General features: G+C 38.0%; 1 long non-coding RNA gene across 1 annotated transcript in view; it reads right to left on the bottom strand.

Annotated features, from left to right (window-relative positions):
* Positions 1-21,309, bottom strand: part of LOC131278175 (uncharacterized) — a 201,760-nt gene extending 180,451 nt beyond the window's left edge. Inside the window, exon 1 of the long non-coding RNA XR_009185429.2 lies at positions 21,055-21,309. This is a non-coding gene — a long non-coding RNA (uncharacterized lncRNA). The remainder of the gene's footprint in view (positions 1-21,054) is intronic.
* Positions 21,310-21,562: the final 253 nt, after the last annotated feature.

Genomic DNA, 21,562 nt, shown 5'->3' with positions numbered 1-21,562 from the left:
AATGAAGGTGTCCTTACAATTCATTGTCCACACTTGTACATGGAGAGAGTGAAAGGAATTACTTTTAATAACTCTAACCACTGCTGACCCAAGCCAGGACTGTCCTAGGTAATTCAGAATGTATAGTCACTGTACTTTGAACCATCAGATTTCAAACATCAAGCTAATGTGATTTAAGATTTGTTATAACATAAGGAAATGGGGACAGCAAGTTGTAACTGGGAACATTTTAGATGATTAGCAACCATTTGTTTTCAAGTCTCTCTGAAGAAATAGCCCCAAATCATTGTCTTAAACACTGCTCTTTCTGGACCAAAGGCTACAGACTAGTACCTGGGCTTAAATAGAACCTGCTGATGTATTTGCTTGGCCTCCAATGTGTTGGGCCATATAGTGCTTTTGTCAAAACTTTACCTAGTTGCTATGGTGGTTTGAAGTTGTAAATACCCCAGAAAAAGCATGTTCTTAAATTTAATCCATTCCTGTGGGTGTGAACCCATTGTAAGTAGGACCTTTTGATGAGGCTACCTCAGGTAAGGCATGCCCACCTCAGTCAGGATAGGTCAGAATCCTCTTACTGGAGTCCTTTATAAGAAGAGTATAATTAAGACAGAGAGAGTGAGAGAAAGCACAGAAGCAGTAAGCTGAAATTCAGTGGGACCCAGAAAAGAATGGAGAGGCCCTGAGAGGCTACCATGTGCATTGCCATGTGGCAAGCAAAGGACCAAAGATCATCAGCAGAAAGAAAGTGTCACCTTGATAATACCTTTATTTGGACTTTTCCCCAGCCTCAAACTGGGAGCAAATAAATTCCCATTGTTTAACCTGACCCGTTTTGCGGTATTTGCTTGAGCAGCCTAGGAAACTAAAAAAGTTGTCAACCATTCCAAGCTGAAAAAATGGCACCTTAAAATCCAGATTTTAAGGGTGGATTTGGAGAATTGGAGGAACGTTAACGCGAGGTGGACATCATTCTCACACAGCAGCACTTGACAGGAGCAAAGCGTTCTCTCACCAGTCTACTCCGGTGCTCACCTCTCTCCAGCGATTCCCGATGGTAGGCTGCTTTGCTTATGCTCCTTCCTGGGCTTCTACAGGCATCTGAGTTTTCAACCTCAACTTTAGTTTAAGCTCTCAGCATTGAAGCAGTGGAAGCGAAGTTGACTGCAGAAGCTATCATTTACAGACAATTGGAGATCAAAATCAACAAGCCCAGAAAAAGGGTCTAGAAATTTCTAAAGATTTGTAGGTGATATCATACTATTAATCGGTGTGTGTTTTATTTTTATTTTTTGTACTATTACTCTTAAATTCAACCTAACAGAAGTTAATTCTATGCAGTAGATCAATCTAAAAAAGAACTTCTCTACTGTTAAGTTCATTTGATAATTCTCATGGTAATATAGCTTGAACTATTCAAGTAGGGCTCTCTAAAATCCCCTTACTTAAAAGGACAATAGCCAATCTACAGCACAAAAGCAAAATGCACAGCCCAATGACTGCTGCCCCCTGCTCTTTCAACAAGCCCACAACGTCATTGGATGTACAATTGTTAGCAAATCTTCATTAATTACAAGCCTCATAAGCAGCTGTGCCGTGTGGGAGGGTGGGGAGAGGCATGTCCTGTCTTTATAAGAGTGAGTTTGGAACTAAAAAGGAGTTTCCAGCTACAAAACATTCCAAAATAAGATGAGTTTTGAGACTGGAGAAAAAAGCTCATGGAAACAGGGATGCTCATCCTGGACACAACTAAACAAAAACCTTCACTTTTAGCACAAAGGAAATTAAGAGCTATAGGTGGTTTCAAAATAGGGACTTTGTGCTTTGGAAAAAATATATATTCCTGGCCAAAGGTATCTGGATCATAAACTGGTTTCTCTTGTGAGACAAAAACTGTATAGTGTTTTTCATAATCCAGGAAAAAAGAGGATTCAAAAAGGCCATTTTGGAGCACTTTATTTCCTACTGGTTTCCATCATGACATTCCCACTGCAGCAAGGCTGATGTCTACACTTGTCCCCATAGAACACCATTCAAAATGCTTGATTCTCTTCTATCCCTGGATTTCCACTGATAATTACACCTATGTTGGTGCTTCAGCATAGGTTTTTAAAATCTTGGTACTAAAACACAAGAGTTAAGACTTATTTATACAATCATCCCAAATATTTTGTCATCAGTCACATAATGAAAAATTATACAATGATTAAGAGAAATGAACTAGAGCTACGTAAAACAATATGAATCCCCTAGTACATACTGTCTGGTGAAAAACAGTTGCAGAATTCATAATAACATTTTTTTCATCCTACAATCTCACTATCTCCATTTCCTCTCCTCCTATTATCTCCTTAGAAACACTCCAAGGAGACATTCATCATCATCACTTAAAAAAGGATCATGTAAAGGTCACTGTTACCAAAAAGGGATCAGTTCTCTGTCCCTGTCTGACTTGGCCTGTCATCAGCATTTAGCATAGCTGATCATTCTGTCCATACTGAAACATTTTCTTCTTATGGCTTCCCACACACTACCCTGTCCTAGATTTCCTCCTTCCTCACTTTCTGCTTCTCAGTCTCCTTTGCTGGGTCCTCTGAATCTCCATGACCTCTAAATGTTGGAGTGCCCCACGACTCAGTTATTACATCTCTTCTCTTCTAGCTCTACCTTCCTTTCTTGGTGGTCTCAGTCTCAAGGTTTTAAATAGTATCAACATGCTAACAGCTCATAAATCCAACTGCCTGCTCAACCATGCCACACAAATGTCCTTAACATTCCCTAAAACTGAGTTCCTGATTTTTCCATACACACTTCCAAAATCCTCCCCTTTTATATCTTCCCTACCTCAGTTAATAAAAACACCATTCTTCTGGGTGTTCAAGGCCAAAAATTTGGTGTTAACCTTCACTTCTCTATTTCTCCCATAACATACCTCTAATCCATAAGAAATCTCTCTTGGTTTTACCTCCAGAATCGATTGAGAATCTTTACTGCTCGTCACCTTTTCTGCTACTTCTTTTTTTTTTCCGACAAAATTAATTTTATTTTATTTTTTATATTTTTAGCAATTTTTATTGTCTTTTTTTAAGATACATAGATCACACAAAATGTTACATTAAAAAATATAAAAGATTTCCATATATCCCACCCCCCATTCCTCCCAACCTCTTTCATCAGTGTAGCATTCATTGCTACACTGGTGAATACATTTTGGAGCACTGCTACACTGCATGGATTATAGTCTGATATTTGGGCATTTTCGGGACTTGGAGTTGTCCTGAATGACACTGCAGGGACAGATGCAGGACATTATATATCCTGCCATAACCCACTGAATGGACTGTGGGAGAGTATAAACTACAAATACACTATAATTCTGCTACTTCTTTGTACAAGTTACCATCATCTCATTTTTCTAGGCTCCTTACATCTGTAAAACCCCTTCAATCTATTCTCCACACAGCAGCAAAGGGAACCATTTAAAATGAAAGTCAGATCAATTTACTTTGCTCAAGTCCTTCCAGTGTCTTCTACCTCACTCAGAAAAAACCCAAAGGCCTTAAAATTCTTAACAAGAACTTCAGGGATCAGTCCTCACCTCCTTCGCCCTACACTGCTGCCATCCCTTCATCATGCTGACCTCCACTATGTGTCTACCCCTCGTTCATGGACTCCTTGGTGTTCCTTGAACATGCAGGTCACTCACTGTTCCCTCTGCCTGTAATACTCTTTCTCTAGGTCCTCTCGTACAAATTTTGGCTCAAATGTCACCTACACAGTGAGCTATTATCTGGCCATTTTTTTTTCCCTCTGGCCATTTTAACAATTTCCTACTTATTTTTTGTAATTTATTTTTCTACATAGCACTTATGATTTCCCCAGATACTATACAATGTACTTTTTTCCCTCTGTCTACATTCTCTAGAATGTGAGCTCCATAAGAGCAAGAATTTCTATCCGTTTTGTTTGATCCTGAATCCCCAGGACATGCAATTAACATCTATTAAATAGTTAAATGAATTTGCATCATACTATTTCTTTTCTCTGGCATGCGTGTGTGTTTGCGTGTATCTCCAAATTAAGTTCAGCTCTAAGGGTAAATAGGGAGAGGGTGAGGGAGTCACGACTGGTGGGGGGAGGAGGCAATCAAGATGGTGCTTTATCCTTATAGGTGCTTTTTTAATTTTTTAAATGTAATAGTCATTAATTATTTTCATATAATGGATAATGTTATTAATGTACTACAAGCAAATACAATAAGTCCTATCTCCTGGTCGCCCAGCTCCTGCTGCCTTCCTCCAGCTATTCCTGATTAGACCAGGGTATCCATCTAATTCAATCTGGAAAGTAAGATTTTCTCTACAGGAATTTAAAATGGGGTTATGAGAGATGAAGTCAGTGAGAGAATTGAGAGGACTGGAACTGTAGGCCATGTGGACTTTGAAACCAGATGAGTGCCATGTTAACTTTTTACACGTGTAAAAAGAATTTATGGAGAGACAAAGGAACCAAGAATGAGGAAAAGGAAGCTTCTGTGAAAGGAGAAACAGGCAACTAGATGGAGGAGATGTGGGGAGAAAGAGATGCATGTAGCGCCTACTTTTCAAAGCCATCACATGTAAAAACTATATTCTGTCTCCTGTCCATACTCTTTCCTTTGATTAAATGCATATTAACTTGAACTAACTTAAATAGGATTATATTTCCTGAAATTTTAGAGCCTTAATACAAATATACAACATCTTCCACATAGTATAAACTGAGACAATATCCTAACATTTTTTAAATTAAATACAAGACAATTAACTTCAAAAAAATGTGCATAGTCACTGAATCCATTGCTTTTATTAAAGACGTATGAGAAAGGAGTACTGTCATCAGCACAGTGATGTAAAACATCCCCTGGAAAAGTGTCCCTTCAGAATCAACTATTAATAATAAAAGGATAAATTTCACTTGCTTAGAACTCTGGGGGAACAATTGGACAGGAAAAAGTCATATTTCCTGATAATAGATAAGCAAAACATAAACAGGTAATGGGGGACAAAAACTTCATACAGAGGGGAAATGGAGGGACAGAGGAGCAGAGAACATGGTCGCCTTTGAAGCTAAGTTGGTATTGAATCAGGTTATAGATGTAGGTCATATAATACAAAGCTCAGGGTAACCACGAAGGAAGTATTCCTAAATTATACAGAAAAAATGAAAACTGTATCAGATACATCACAAAAGAATGAGTAAGAGAACAGGAGATTACAATAACAGAAAATGGATGCACAAAAGATATGACATCGAAAAACAAAAGCCAAATGGCTGAAGTCAGCACTGTCCTTACAGTAATAACACTGAGTGTTAACGGATTAAACTCCCCAATCAAAAGACACAGACTGGCAGAATGGATTTTTTTTTTAAAAGCATGATCTAATTCACATTGTTTACAAGAGACTCACCTTAAACATAAAGACACAAAAAGCTGAAAGAGCAAGGGTGGAAAAAGATATTCTGTGCAAATAGTAACCAAAAAATGCTAGGTAGGTACACTAATATCATATTAAATAGACAGTAAGTGAAAAGCTGTTACAAGAGACAAAGACTGACACTATATATTAATAAAAGCCAATTCACCAAGAAGAAAAAACTGTCATAAATATTTATACACCTAACTCAATATTTATGCTCCAAAATTCATGAGGCAAACACTGGCAAAACTGAAGGGAGAATAGACACCTGTACAATCATAGTTTGAGACTTCAATACACCACTCTCATCAACAGATAAAACGTCAAGACAGAAGATCGATAAAGAAACAGAGAACTTGAAAAAATTGGTAAATGAACTAGATGTAAGAGATACATACAGAACACTGTACCCCCAAACAGCAGAATATACATTCCTCTCAAGGGCACACGGATCATTTCCAGAATATATCACATGTGGGGCCCAAAACAATGCTCTATATAGTTAAAAAGATTGAAATTACACAAAGCATCTTCTCTGACCGTAATGGATTGAAGTTGGAAATCAACAACAGGTGGAGCACTAGAAAATCCACAAATATAAAAACATAGATTTAATAGGTTATATAATACCCTATTAAATAACCAGTGGGTCAAAGAATAAATTGCCAGAGAAATCAGTAAATATCTTGAGACAAATGAAAATGAGAACACAACATAACAAAACTTATGTGATGCAGCAAAGTAAGTACTGAGAAGAAATTTATACCCTCAATGCTAATATTTAAAAAGAAGAAAAAGCTAAAATCAAAGCACTAACTGCACCCCTGGAGGAACTAGAAAAAGAACAGCAAAATAAACCTAGTGCAAACAGAAGGAAAGATATAAAGATTAAACAGAAATAAATGAAATTGAGAATAAAAATCATTATAAAAAAGAACATTAACAAAAGCAAAAGTTGGTTCTTTGAAAAGATTGATTAAATTGACAAACCCTTAGACTGACAAAGAAAAAGAGAAAGAAGGCATAAATAAATAAAATCAGAAATGAGAGGTGGGACATTACTACTAGGCCCACAGAAATAAAAGGTATCATAAGATGATAATATAAACAACTGCATGCCAAAAAATTAGACAACCTAGATGAAGTGGATAAATTTCTAGAAACACATGAACAACCTACACTAATTCTAGAAGAGTAGAATATCTCAACAGACGAATTACAAGAGATTGAATTAGTCATCGAAAACCTCCCAACAAAGAAAAGTCCAGGACCAGATGTCTTCACAGATTAATTCTACCAATCATGCCAAAAAGAATGAATACCAATTCTGCTCAAATCCCTCCAAAAAATTGGAAAGGAGGGCCACTAACTAACTCAATCATGAGACGGAAATCACCCTAATGCCAAAGCCAGTTAAAGATATTACAAGAAAATATTATACACCAATTTCTCTTATGAATATATGTGAAAGTCCTCAATAAAGTACCTTCAAATCAAATCCAACAACACATTAAAAGAATTATACACCACAATCAAGTTGATTTTATCCCAAGTATGCAAGGGTGGTTCAACAAAGGAAAATCAATTAATGTATTATAATATACCACATTAACAGAATGAAGAAGAAAAAATCAAATGATAATCTCAACTGATGCAACTGCTCTTGATTTTTAAAAAACACTTCAAAAAAGGAGGAATAGAAGGAAACTTCCTCAACATGATAAAGAGCATGTATGACAGCTCATCACATCTAACATCATACACAGTGGTGAAAGACTGAAAAGTGTTCCAAGATCTGGAACAAGACAAGGATGACCACTGTCACCACAGTTATTCAACATTGTGCTGAAATTTTAGCCAGAGCAGCTGGGCAAGAACTAGAAATAAAACACATCCAAATTGGATAGGAAGAAGTAAAATTTTCACTATTTGCAGATGACAAGATCCTATATACAAAAAATACCAAAAAATCTACAACAAAGTTGCTATGAACAAATTCAGCAAGGTGCCAGGGTATGAGATCAACATGAAAAACTCTGCAGAGGTGCCCAAAGATGTACTTACCAAATCCAATGGATGTGTCATGATGATGGGAACGAGTGTTGTTGTGGGGGGGAGAGGGGGGGTGGGGGGGTGGGGTTGAATGGGACCTCACATATATATTTTTTAATGTAATATTATTACAAAGTCAATAAAAAAAATAAAATAAAATAAAATAAAATAACATGAAAAACTCAGTAATGTTTCTATACACTAGCAGCAAAGAGATATTTGGGAAAATATTAAGAAAAAAATTCCATTTACAATAACAACTGAAAGAATCAAATATCTAGGAATAAATTTAACCAAGAATGTAAAAGACTTGTCACAGAAAACTATAAAACATTGCTAAAAGAAATCAAGAAGACCTAAAGAACTGTAAGGACATTCTGTGTTCATGGATTGGGAGAGTAAGTATCATTAAAATGTCAATTCTGAGTAAAATGATTTACAGAGTCAATTCAATCACAATCAAAATTCCAAAAGCCTACTCTGCAGAAATGGAAAAGCCAACTATCCAAATGTATTTGGAGGTAAGGGATCCCAAGTAGTCAAAAAAAACATCTTGAAAATGAAGAACAAAGTTGGAGGACATACACTTCCTGACTATAAAGCATATAACCAAGCTACCACAGTCAAAATTGCATAGGACTGGCACAAGGATAGATATATAGACAAATGGAATCAAATTGAAAGTTCAGAAACAGACCCTCACATCTATAGCCAATTGATTTTTTTTTTATTTCTGTCTATTCCGTGTCCCAGTTGTCTGTTCTCTGTATCTATTTGCTGCACGTTCTTCTTTGTCTGCTTCTGTTGTTGTCAGCGGCATGGGAATCTGTGTTTCTTTCTGTTGCATCATCCTGCTACGTCAACTCTCCGCATGTATGGCACCATTCCTGGGCAGGCTGCACTTTCTTTCGCGCTGGGCGGCTCTCCTTACGGGTCGCACTCCTTGCGCAGGGGGCTCCCCTCTGCAGGGGACACCCCTGCGTGGCACGGCACTCATTGCACGCATCAGCACTGCATGTGGGCCAGCTCCACACAGGTCAAGGAGGCCCGGGGTTTGAACCATGGACCCCCCATGTGGTAGGCAGACGCCCTAACCACTGGGCCAAGTCCACTTCCCCCAACTGATTTTTGACAAGGCTTCCAAGTACACTCAATTGGGAAGAATAGTCTCTTCAACAAGTGGTGCTGGGGAAACTGGATATCCAAAAACAAAAGAATGAAGGGGGACCTCCATCTCATACCTTATACAAAAATTAGCTTAAAATGGATCAAAGACTTAAATATAAGACGCAGAGCTATAAAACTCCTAGAAGAAAATATAGGGACACATAGTCAGGATCTTGTGTTAGGTAATGGTTTCTTAGAATCTATATTCAAAGCACAAGCAACAAAAGAAAAAATAGATAAATGAGACCTCATAAAAGTAAAAACCTTTTGTTCCTCAAAGGAGTTAATCATGAAAGTAAAAAGACAACCTACACAGTGGGAGAAAATATTTTGAAATCACATATCTGATAAGGGATTAATATCCAGTATACATAAAGAAATCCTCCAATTTAACAAAAAGACAAACAACCTAATTTGAAAATGGGCCAAAGATTTGAACAGACATCTCTCCAAAGAAGATACATTAATGGTCAGAAAGCACTTGAAAAATGTTCAACTTCAGTAGCTATCAGGGAAATGCAAATCAAAACCACAAGGAGATATCATTTCAACCCCATCAGAATAGCTACTATTTTTTAAAATGGAAAATAACAAGCATTGGAAAGGATGCAAAGAAACAGGAAAATTCATTTATTGCTGGTGACATGTAAAATGGTGTAGTCACTATGGAAGAAGTTGGTGGTTCCTCAGAGAGCTAAGTATAGAACTACCAATTGACCAATTGGCAATCTCCCTACTACGTATATACTAAAAAGAATTGAAAGCAGGGACTTGAATAGATATTTGCATACCGATGTTCATAGCAGCATTATTCATAATTGCCAAAAGATGGAAGCAACCCAAGTGCCCATCAATGGATGAATAGATAAATCAAATGTGGTGTATACATACACTGGAATATCATTCAGCCATTAAGAAGAATGAAGTCCTAATGCATACAATAAAGTGGATGAACCTTAAAGACATCATATTTACTAAAATAAGCCAGACACAAAAGGACAAATATTGTATGATCTCACTGATTTGAAACAATTAGAATAAACGAATTCATAGAATCAGAATCTAGAATGGGGGCGGTGGACTTGGCCCAGTGGTTAGGGCATCCGTCTACCACATGGAAGGTCCACAGTTCAAACCCTGGGCCTCCTCGACCCGTGTGGAGCTGGCCCATGCGCAGTGCCGATGCGCGCAAGGAGTGCTGTGCCACGCAGGGGTGTCCCCCGCGTAGGGGAGCCCCACGCGCAATGAGTGTGCCCCATAAGGAGAGCCGCCCAGCGCCAAAGAAAGTGCAGCCTGCCCAGGAATGGTGCCACACACGCAGAGAGCAGACGCAACAAGATGACGCAACAAAAAGAAACACAGATTCCCCGTGCCGGTGACAACAACAGAAGTGGACAAAGAAGACACAGCAGGGAAACGGACTTTGGCCCAGTGGTTAGGGCATCCTTCTACCACATGGGAGGTCCGCGGTTCAAACCCCGGGCCTCCTCGACCCGTGTGGAGCTGGCCCATGCGCAGTGCTGATGCGCGCAAGGAGTGCCCTGCCACGCAAGGGTGTCCCCCGCGTAGGGGAGCCCCACGCGCAAGGAGTACGCCCGTGAGGAGAGCCGCCCAGCGTGAAAAGAAAGTGCAGCCTGTCCAGGAATGGCGCCGCACACACTTCCCGTGCCGCTGACGACAACAGAAGCGGACAAAGAAACAAGACGCAGCAAACAGACACCAAGAACAGACAACCAGGGGAGGGGGGGAAATTAAATAAATAAATAAATCTTTTTTTAAAAAAAAGAAGACACAGCAAATAGACACAGAGAACAGACAACGGGGGGTGGGGGGAATAAATAAATCTTAAAAATAAAAAAAAAAAAGAATCTAGAATATAGGTTACCAGGGGATGGGGTGAGGATAGGGAATGGGAAGTTAAGGTCTAAAATGTGCAGGGTTCTGTTTTGAATAATGGAAATGTTTTGGTATTGGTTGGTGGTGATAGCAGCACAATGTTGTGAATGCGATTAACAGCACTGTTTTATATAACTGAATATAATTAAAAGGGGAAATGTAGATAGTATATATGCTACCAGAATAAATTTTTTAAAACTCCATGCATCTATACTACACAGTGACTCCTAAGTTAAACCATGAACTTAAAGTAATAGTACAAATATAAAAATATGCTCCCAATTGTAACAAGTATTCCACACTAATGCAAGGTGTTGGTATATAGGAATCCTGTATTTTATGCATGATTGTTCTATAAACCCACAGCTTCTCTAATAAAGAAATAAAATAAGTCAATAAATAGGAATGAAGTTTTAGTTCATGAGACAACATGAACTTTGCAAACATTATGTTTAGTGAGATAAACCATACACCAAAGGACAAATATTGTACAATCTCACCATATGAAGTAATTAGAATAAGCAAACTCATAGAGTTAGAATCTAGAATACAGGTTACTAGGGCCTGGGTTGGGGATAAGGCATGATGAGTTAATGCTTAATTTGTACAGAATTTCTATTTGTGTTGATTCAAAAGTCTTGGAATGGATGGTGGTGATAGTAGCACAACACTGTGAGTGTAATTAATAGCACTGAACTATATATGTGAATATAATTGAAAGGTAAATTTTAGGTTGTATCATGTTACTAGAATAAAAATTAAAAGATAAACTTTAGGACTGTACGACACAGTGAACCCTATTGTAAATGATGGACTATAGTTAATAATACAATTATAAAAATGTTCTTTCATGAATTATAACAAATATACCACACTAATTCAAGGTGTTAATAATAGGATGGTATATGGACAATAAAAACATGCCCTAATATAAACTATGAACTACAGTTAATAGTAAAATTATAATACCTTATTATCAATTGTAACAATATTATCACACTAATGCAAAGTATTAATAATAGGGAGAGGAGGTGATACAGGAATGCTATATTTTTTACATAATTTTTCTAGAAACCTATAACTTCTCTAAATGGGAAAATGAAACATTATGAGAAGATTAACACCAAGTCAGATTCTTGCTTTTGAATGATTATTCAAATCTATATTAATTTGCATGCCCTCACTACTTAATTTTGAGGTTCATTGGTATTAAAACTATGCTTTATTCAGCAAAATTCCTTAATTCTACCACATTTTTCCTTTGACTAAAACAACTGTTTTCAACTTCAATATTCTGTAACCTTGGTAAGGAGAGTTGCATGTAGTTTGCTACCTGATAATCAAGTATCTAAGTTTATGACTTGTTTCCTGTTTTTAAGAATTTGGACATGTTTAGTTACTTGCATTCCCATATGCAGTCATGAGTAGAAGAGAAATATTTGGGGTTACACGTTAGCACCACAAGATTCTCACATTATTCTAGGCATATTTTTACTAGGTCCCAACCAATAATCTGGAATATTCATAGGTAGTATGTGACAAAAACGTGAACTTCATTCTGACATCTTCCTAATTCTAAAGACCTCTAGTTCAGAAAGGCATTCCTTGGCCCTCAAGTGAAGGTGACCACACAGAGTCTCTGTCACATTGTTCCATATTGATTTTCCCACTTAATTTCACTTCACTTCCCATTATCTGATATTTTTCTGGTTTCTTTCTTTTTTCCCCATTTAAAGCATAATCTCCATGAGAGCTTGAATCGATTACCCAGCACCCTAGAACATGTTTTACCTGGCACAAAATACAAACTCAACAAATATTGGAGCTACAGGAATGAATGAATGGGTCCATCAACACGCCGAGCAGCGCCCCCTCCAGGGCCTGCACGCCTTCTCTTTTCTCAGCTGGAATTCTCTCCACCTTATTCTTCTCGTGGTTGTCTCCTGCACATCATTTAAGTTAAATGTCACCTCCTCAGAAAGACCACTCGTCATTATACTTAGCCTCTGCAAACTTAGGCCCTGTCCATCTCATTACCCTAATTTAGTTTTATTACAGATATTACGACTATCTGAAATTACCATATTTATATCTATTTTCCATGTTTATGGTTGTCAACCTCCTCTCACTAGAATGCAAACTCTGTAGGAAACAGTAACCTGTTCACTGTATCTTCAGAACCAAAAAAATGGCATGGAACATAGAAAGCATTCAATACATGTTTGATAAATGAATTAATGAAAGGATCAAAATTATTGTTTTAAAATAGATGTCGATACGTGTTTTCTCTGTTCTTCTGTATTGGGATATTGGCAACAAACTTAGTTCCCATAATATACAAACAGTTTCTTGATAATTAAAAGTTCTCTAGGACATAGATCAAATGATTGCCAAATTTTAATTTTGATGTATTTAAAATCCTGGCTGTGTGCAAGTGACTTATGAGCATTAACTGGTTTGACTCTGACTATACTTACTTAAGAGAAAATTTTTCTCTCTTTCCTTATACAGATTGGAAAATCAAATCACAAAGGAAACTTTGCTACAATTTAACCACAGCTACTCAGTCTTGTCAAATGTGTGTCACTATCAGATGTATTTGTATATGCAGATACACAATTCCTAAAAGAAGAAATTTTCCAACCCAAAAAAGTCATCATATGCTTACTTCCTCAAATAGAATTAATAAGTCACACTTTACAGAGGTCTCAGATCTAAGGGGGAAGGGGACTTCTCCTCTGGGTCAGAAAATCACAATTAAAACCACCCCACACAATTAAAACCACCCCACATCAATTACTGAGTTGACCATAGCAGATAGGCTGGAACAGCCAAATACAGAGGCATTCATATTAAAACCAAGTCTGTCTTGTATTCCTGCAGTCCTTCACCCCATTCATCCACCCCCAAACAACCTATGAGCACCTACAAGATCTCCCTTATCCTCACTGCCTTTTGGAAGTCTTTTCTGATTAACTTCAATCAGTCAGTCAACAAATATTTATTAAGCACCTATTATGTAGTGGACTGTTTGGGCCCTGGAAATGTATCAAAGAACAAAAGAGACAAAAGTTCTCACCCTCATGGAGCTTACATTCTATTTGCATCATATTCACTTTAAAGACAGATAAACACAGAGATGATGCTAGTACCTGTTTGATAGAGTTGAATGCATAGAGTCATAGATACATCAATAGATACTATGGTTGGTACATTAACATATAGCTACTCTGTATCTCCCAGAGAGCTCAGAATCATACCACTAAATAATATATTTCGGACATGAATCAGGTATGCTGTTTTCAAATTGTTTCCTATGACATTGTATAAGCATGTTCTGCCCTTTATGAAAATGTTCTTCATTTTCTTTGTACTATGTTCAGGGGGCAAGTTGAGCAGTGCCCTCAAATAGACTATAAGTTCATTAACTGATTGTTAAATAATGCATTACACTAATGAGGTGCTTTTTAACTTTTTTAAAGGTATTTTAATGCCCATTACATCACTTTTACTGTCACGTTAGATCAAGAAGAAGATGGTGGGTTGCTGTAAAGGGAAAGTGAGTAACACAAGTAGTATGTCTGGGACAAGAGGACTTGTTGTTAAGAACAAATCCAGTGTAGTTTTTTCCCCGAATTTCTAACAAGTCCACACCCTAGGAAACCCAGGCATCAGGCAGTTTTCAATGACAGCACAAGAAGCGGGAGAAGGGAAAGAAAACTTGGGGCCAAAGAAAAGCCAAGTCCAAGGGCACACTCCGGGGCTAGTTCAGGGCTCTGGTCAATGATGTATTTTCAAACTACACTTTGTTAAAAATGCATATTCCCGATCACCACCTCTAACCAGGACAGTCTGATGCATTAGACCAGGGGTTCTAACAAGGCGCGCGTGAGCTTGAATTGCAATTCAAAAAGACATTATTCTTGTGGGGATGTGTTAGTGCGGGTGTGATATATGTATTAAATAATATGCAGCACAGCATGGACTTTGTACGGGGTCCATGGTTTTCACCTGACTGGCAAAGGGGTCTGTGGAAGAAAAAAGATGAAGAACCCCTGCATTAGAGCCTTAGTGAAGACCAGGAATCTGAAATTTTAACCCTCGCAGATGATTCTGATGCAAGTACTTTGAGAAACTCTGGTCCCGAGAAAGCTCACCCTGCAAAGTTTGGGCTAGAGAAACCTAATGCACAATTTCCAAAGCTTGGCATGTGCAGACAACAGTTTGATACCAGCAATCTGTTACAGCAGGCAAGAGACAATGATAAGGAGAGCCCTAATTTCTGCATGCTGTCAGAAGAACCGCATCTCATCAATTCTTCTGATGTGTGGCACCAGGGAGGAAAGAACTAGGATGCTTCTAATGTGCTAGCATCATTCTGGGATCTCAACTTGTTCATACCCTTGAGGATATTTGGGTCCCAGGCAGGAAAACTTGGCACAGCGCAGGGAAGAAAACTAAGACAGAATTCCAATCTGTGAGCAGGCCTCGTTGGGGGGGAGTAAGAAATATTGCCACTTTGAAGGGTTCACTTGTTCTCATTCCTAATTTTTCAGACCTGTTTAGGAAATGAGGAAGTGCATCATAAGCTAAAAATAAAGTCCCATCATGAAACCTCAAGTTTGAAAACCATGATTTAATCCCAAACCCTATGATGGATTACAGCTGAGGACGCTGATGTATTTGCTACCTCTAGCTGAAAGGCCCAGAAATGGATTCGGAACGGCAGATATGTTACGGAAGAAGGCACAACCAGGCAAGACTTAACCTTGAACCTCAGAGTCCAAGTCCACTACCAGGACTGTGGATGGCCTAGCAGTATGCTACAGCAATGGCCTCATTTTCAGATCTGTGACTATCATTATTTTTTTCAACATACTGAGGAAGTTTTTGTCATAATCAAGACACAAAACCCTACAAGTTGACCGTTGACCATAATAACTAGTTCTTTCCACAGATGTCAGAACAATTAGATGGCAAGTTTAAATTATTAACCAATATTTTTGTTTGCAGGGTGTTAGTGATATATAATTTGTAAGAGGTGCCTGGAAACATATTAGTGAATATTTTTATACATGTGAAAATCAAGGATAAGAGAGAGTCATTAGATAGAACAATTACACACATAAGTAAACAGTGAAAATGAAATTCCACTTTTCTAGTTTTAAAGCCCAAATACTTTCATGTTGACTTTATGGTTTCTCTGGTCATAGACAGAGAGCTACGTAGACACTGGTAAAATTGTTCTTTTTATCTCATTTATAAACTTTTTATTAAGAAAAAATTCAAAAATATATGTAGAGAGGATATGATCATGTACCTCAAGGACCCATCACTCAGCAATGAAAATTGTGGTTCATCTTATACTCACTCCACCTTGCCCAAGTTTATTTTGAAGCAAATTCTGAACATCATATCATTTCATCCATAGTTTGGCACAGGTCTCTAAAAGTTAACTATTCTTCCTAAAAATAACCATAGCATATAAGATATTACATGAGATAGTTTAATGAGATAAGAAAATATTACAGTTAAGTTACAGTACATGAATTTATGTATATTATTTTATTGCTCCTTGGAGGGTTTCCCAGGGTGATTTGAAGTTGAGAGCTGAGTGTTTCTACTGACAGGTTTTTCAAGTACAATGATTTTTCCATAGCCGTTCAAGCTCATGATTTTTTTTTTCATTAAAGATATTCCTAAAGGAGAGGATGTAGCTCAGTGGTTGAGTACCTGCTTCCCATGTACAAGGTCCTGGGTTCAATCTCCGGTACCTCCTTAAGGAAAAAAAAAAAAAGGATATTCCTAGTCATCACGTCTTCTCAAACTCAGAAACTTTCAAATGAATTATTCTGATTCACATTATGAGTACTGGATTCGAATATTGTCAGATTCCACACTTGAAGCTTCTATCTTCATTGATTATGATGACAATCAACTAAATCATTTAATTTCTCTTGAGAACTACGGAGCACCTTGATTCCAGAGACTAATAACGGCTCTGGTGTCAGAGGCAGAACTCTGTTGAAAGTAGTGAAAATAATGATCCAAATGTTAAAATGTTAAAATGTTTAAAAAGTTGCCTTTCAAAAACCACTCTACTTCGTAGCAGATATTGCTATTAGTCCAATAGTAAATATTTACATATTACAATAGCATGATATCTCAGATATGCTTCTAGAAAGTCCTCGGGGAGAGTTGTAGGTGGAAGTATAAACAAACAAGATTGGCCATGAGTTGATAAGCCCAGAAATTAGATGATGAAAGTTTATTAAAGTATTCCCTCTACTTTCATATATATTTGAAATTGTTCAGAATAAAAACTTTTTATAAGGAGGATGGGAACTTCATGAAAATGACAAAGCACACACAAAATCCTAAAACATACTTTGCAAAGCCTCCCGCCCAAATCTTTTTACCCAAACAGCTAACAAGTGCCAAACAGATTGGTCTGAGTTAGACCACTCTCGGGTTGACCAAAGAAAGCAACAAACAAGAAACAAAAAAACAGAAATCTGAATAATATATAAACCAACTGGCTATTTCTACTTCTTTAATTAGTTGTAGGTTAGTTTTACTTAGAGTTTTTTAAAGACCTTGAATGCAACCACTTTCAAAGAACATGAATTATTCCTCGGTTTCATGTGGTGACTATCAGATATAATAAAGAAGACATAAAATTTCCTTAGAAAATATTGTCAGGGCATCAAGTCAGCCGCAGGGAAAGGAAAAACATGGCTTAATATTTCAGAACATATCAAAAATTCATGAAAAAATTAGTATGCTGATACTTTGACATTAAGTATAAAAACCGAATAAAATGAACAAACGATAATAAAAAGAAGAAGAAACTTTGTTAGCAAAAAGGGAATCTACATGTAGAACAAACAAGTAATAGGAGAGAAAGTCTGTACAATTCTGAAAAGTGTAAATGGCCTGGTGACCAATCCATGCCTGAATTGTCAGAACCTGGTCTCTGCGTGGTCTGACCCTTTTCAAATATAAAAATAGATACCCTGGGAGCTGAAAAGCTCTGACCAGTCCCAGTCCCCAGTGCTCACAGAGCCTAAGCCCATCCATGGGAGCCCGGGCTAGCTGACTGCAAATGGGCACTCAGACAAAACTGCCCCCTAAGACAAAGACCTGGTGAGGATTCAGGCTGCAAGCTCACAGCACTCCTACCACCACTCCAAGAAAGGCCTTTGGAAAATTTCATATTTCCGTAGGCTCTAGAGCAATGGTCAGAGTAGAGAAGAAGGAGGAGGAGGGGAGAGGAAGGGAGAGGGGAAAGGGGGAGAAGGAAGGAGCAAGACAAAATATATATATATGATGTATTTTGTTTGGATTAAAAAGAGCATTTATATTTTCAGGCCTCTACTTCCTACTAAAGATAATCAAAAAGTTAAAATCCTTCAATTAAATTTTGTTTATACCTCCTAATGGCCAATACCATATTTTACCTCTTATTTTGTTTAACTCTCCATATCTCTCCTATTGTATTTCTGGAAAGTAAAAACCATTTGGAATTTTTTCTTGAAATGTCCATAGTCTCCACCACAATGACCAAAATTGTCTTTAGAGGTTGTTTTACTGATTAATGAATTAATCAATTAGTTGTTCCAGTCAGGTGTGGTCAGTTGGTGTGTGTCAGGCAACAGCTGCAGAACCTGTAGATTGAATGATCTGCTGCTGAGTATGTTTCCTTCTTTATGCTGCTCCAGCAATGAGAGGGTGCAGGGAGTTGTTACATTTTCCTCTTATTTTTGTTACTATACACAGTGGGATTTGTATCACTTTCTGTGAATTAACACATAAAGCAAACATATTCTACATCTGTTTACATAAGGCCAGAGAAAGTCACTCTTCCAAATGCATGCCTTTGAAAAATTGACTTTAATAGTGTCCCCTCCCCCCGGTTTAAAAAAATGGGGGTTTATAATCCACATAAGCAAAACTCTAGAAAAACAATTTATTTCATTTCCAAACTAAAAAAAAAAAAAAGGAAAGATAGATTTTCTGTAGGCTCTCTTGTTTAACAGGGTGCATATTTCTGAAACAGAATTCTCAGAAAAGAGAGACCTTAACAATGTGCTTTACAATACGAATTGCTAGTCACTTGCATTTACATCCAAATCAATTAAGCAGATTTTCCTGTCTTAAAATTTTTTCCAAATAAAGTTTTACCTTTAAAAGTTTTTGTTTTAATTCATAAACAAGAGTAAGCCAAATCACAGCTTTTACAACCCTGTAAAACTTTAGTAAGCCTCTTTGCCGTGGCACTGAATTTCACAAGTGAAAAAGCTAAGAGCCAAGGAAAACACTGACTTTCCCAGAGCTTAGAGTGAAATCATGACTGAGGTAACTCCTAAAATCATATAACTCCCACAGAGTATTTTCTAACTTGTACAAATCACATATTTGAAGGCATACAAACATATACATACATATACATAATGACCATGAACATTTTGCTACTTCAATTATTGCCTTAAATCTGTAAATATTTATTGATTCAAGAACCATAAGAGAATTAGTTGATTGTTTTAATGTGGTGAGTATCCTGGGGTTTTTCTCAGCCACAGTGTTATACTCATAGTCTGAAATTTATCTTAGACCCATAAATTCCAAAAATAGCAAGGCTCTCTGGAAAGATTTATAGTACATAAAAGAAGTAGTACATAAAATAGAAATGCAGCAATGAAGTTATTGAATGCTGATGAACTGTCGTCTTCGACTCCAAATATTTTTTCAACCCAGTTAGCACACACTTTAAAAGAAAGCGTAGGTATTACATGCCACAAAAATAGGTACCAATCATTGAAGAAGGAAATAACAAATTTGGACTTTGGACCTTTGTTTACTTGCTTTCATTTGCCCTAAATGAGGTTTCTTTCCATTTTTCCTATTGCATAAAGGAACACATTTTTTCCTAATACTTATAACACACAATTCTCCAAAAAATTTACCCCTGCATGTTTGAGGTATTTTGTATATTTTTTGGTATGGCCATTTAAATTTCCTAAAATTCTCCTTCATAAGGACTTAAATATTACAAATATGCTTGCACTGTATATGAGAGTGAGCATCATTTTTATTCAATTTTACAAAATAATTACCACACTTTGGAGAAACCATTGCATATGTGTTAAATGTTTACCATATAATTATTGGTCAAAAATAAATTACTAATTTCAGGGGGGAAGAAATGGTCGGCACCACAGTTCTGAATCAAAAGCAATCTTCCGGGTTCCACATGTTCCAAGAGAAATTTTAAATTCAATCAGTTGTTTTCCCATTTTTGAAACACTAAACAAATTATTGGTATTTTAAAGTAATTTTCTGGATATTTGTAAGTCCTACAGATATGAATGAGTAGAGAGGCTTTTTATTCTGCCTGGGTAGGTACTGATGTTACATCCACATGTCTGAAGATACTTTTTATTTTTGAAAACTGCCATTTACTGAGAACACACGGTTATACCTGTAAGGTTTTATTTTTTATATATAGGGCCTTCCAAATGGGTTTTTAATTCAATTAGCTAATTTCAAGGAAATTAGTTATGACAGAAAGATAATATTCAAGACGATTGAATTTGTGAATTGAGTGTTTCCACTTATACAAAAATTGTCTGTGATTTAAATGAGTTCCTAGCTTCATTCTAAGTTGATATTGTTCTTCTTCCAGCAAATCACATCACGATCACCTGTAGAATTCCGTTATGAGTGGCATGTTGTGCTCTTTTTTCTTTCGCAGGGAAAAGTATAAAAAAAGAATTCGCCTCACAATGCCCCTGCCCTGTCCTCTATCTACATGGCAGTAGTCCTCAGAAAAAGGTTTTTAAAGATGTATTAGAACAAGAACCAAAAACTGGTATGATATTGAAGAAGTTATTGCTGCTGGAAATTCTGTCTTAAGCCAAATATTGTAAGTATACATTCCTTTAAACAAAAGGAAACTGCTTTTCATGTCAGCAATGAAAAGCTTCATTCCTGATGCCGCATTACACTGTTCATTTATCTTGGTCCTATTGGTGTGAGGTCTTTTTTTCCCCTTGTTTACTGGATAACCACAATAATTATATCAGATCTCGCTGCTAAGGATCTGAGCAAACCGAAAGGGTGATGTGAACACAGGAGACCCAGTTTTTGGCAACAACACTGCACCCCCCACCCCCAACCCGCTGCTAGAGACAATTTATCAACTCCTGCTTAAATCTACAGGAAAGTTGTGGTGACGCGATTCCCACACGGACACCAAGAATTCCCCCAAACCAGGTACAAAGTGAGGGACCCACAACCTCCCGAAGTGGACCCAGGGGCCAGACCTGGAGAGAGGAAAGTCCGAGGCTGCTAACGGGGCCTTGGGAACCGAATCGCTGTTTCTCATCCCATTCCTCTTTTTACTTTCCCGCTCCTCCCCCCCGCCCCCCAAAAGAAAAAAAAAAAGACACCTATATCAGCCGCTGCCTTAAGAGCTTACCGCTTTCTTTGCAACAATTAGTGCCCGGTAATTACTGAGGCAGGCGCCCGGCGCCGGGCCGGGGCTCGGGGCAGCCTCCCGGAGCCCCTGACGTCAGCGGCCCCGGCCCGCGTCAGAGCCCGAGCCGCCCCGGGGGTCTGGGCCGAGGGCTGCGGGGAGTGCGGGCAGGGAGTCCCGGGCAGCGCGGGACGAACCCCCAGAAGGTGCGCAAGGGGTGTTCCCCGAATCCGCCTGTTAAGTCCTGTCGGTTAAGCCGCCGCGCCTGGAGACCCAAACCCTGCGTAAGCGGCCGGGGCTAAGCGGGTGGGGGGAGGTCTGCGCAAGGGGCCAGAGGCAAACGCAGGGCAAGTCGGCCGGCGGCGAGTCCTTTCTTCCTTCCACTCACGAGCCAACGTCATATTGTTTCCACTGACTCCAGAAATGTGGACCTTCAAAAAAAAAAACACACCCAGACCCACCGTTTCGACCTCAACGTGATGCACCCTGGAGTTGGTGGTCCCGGGCCCGG

Source organism: Dasypus novemcinctus, chromosome 4 (genome assembly GCF_030445035.2).
Source record: "Dasypus novemcinctus isolate mDasNov1 chromosome 4, mDasNov1.1.hap2, whole genome shotgun sequence".
NCBI lineage: Eukaryota > Metazoa > Chordata > Mammalia > Cingulata > Dasypodidae > Dasypus > Dasypus novemcinctus.
This window is presented reverse-complemented; position numbering and strand designations above follow the sequence as displayed.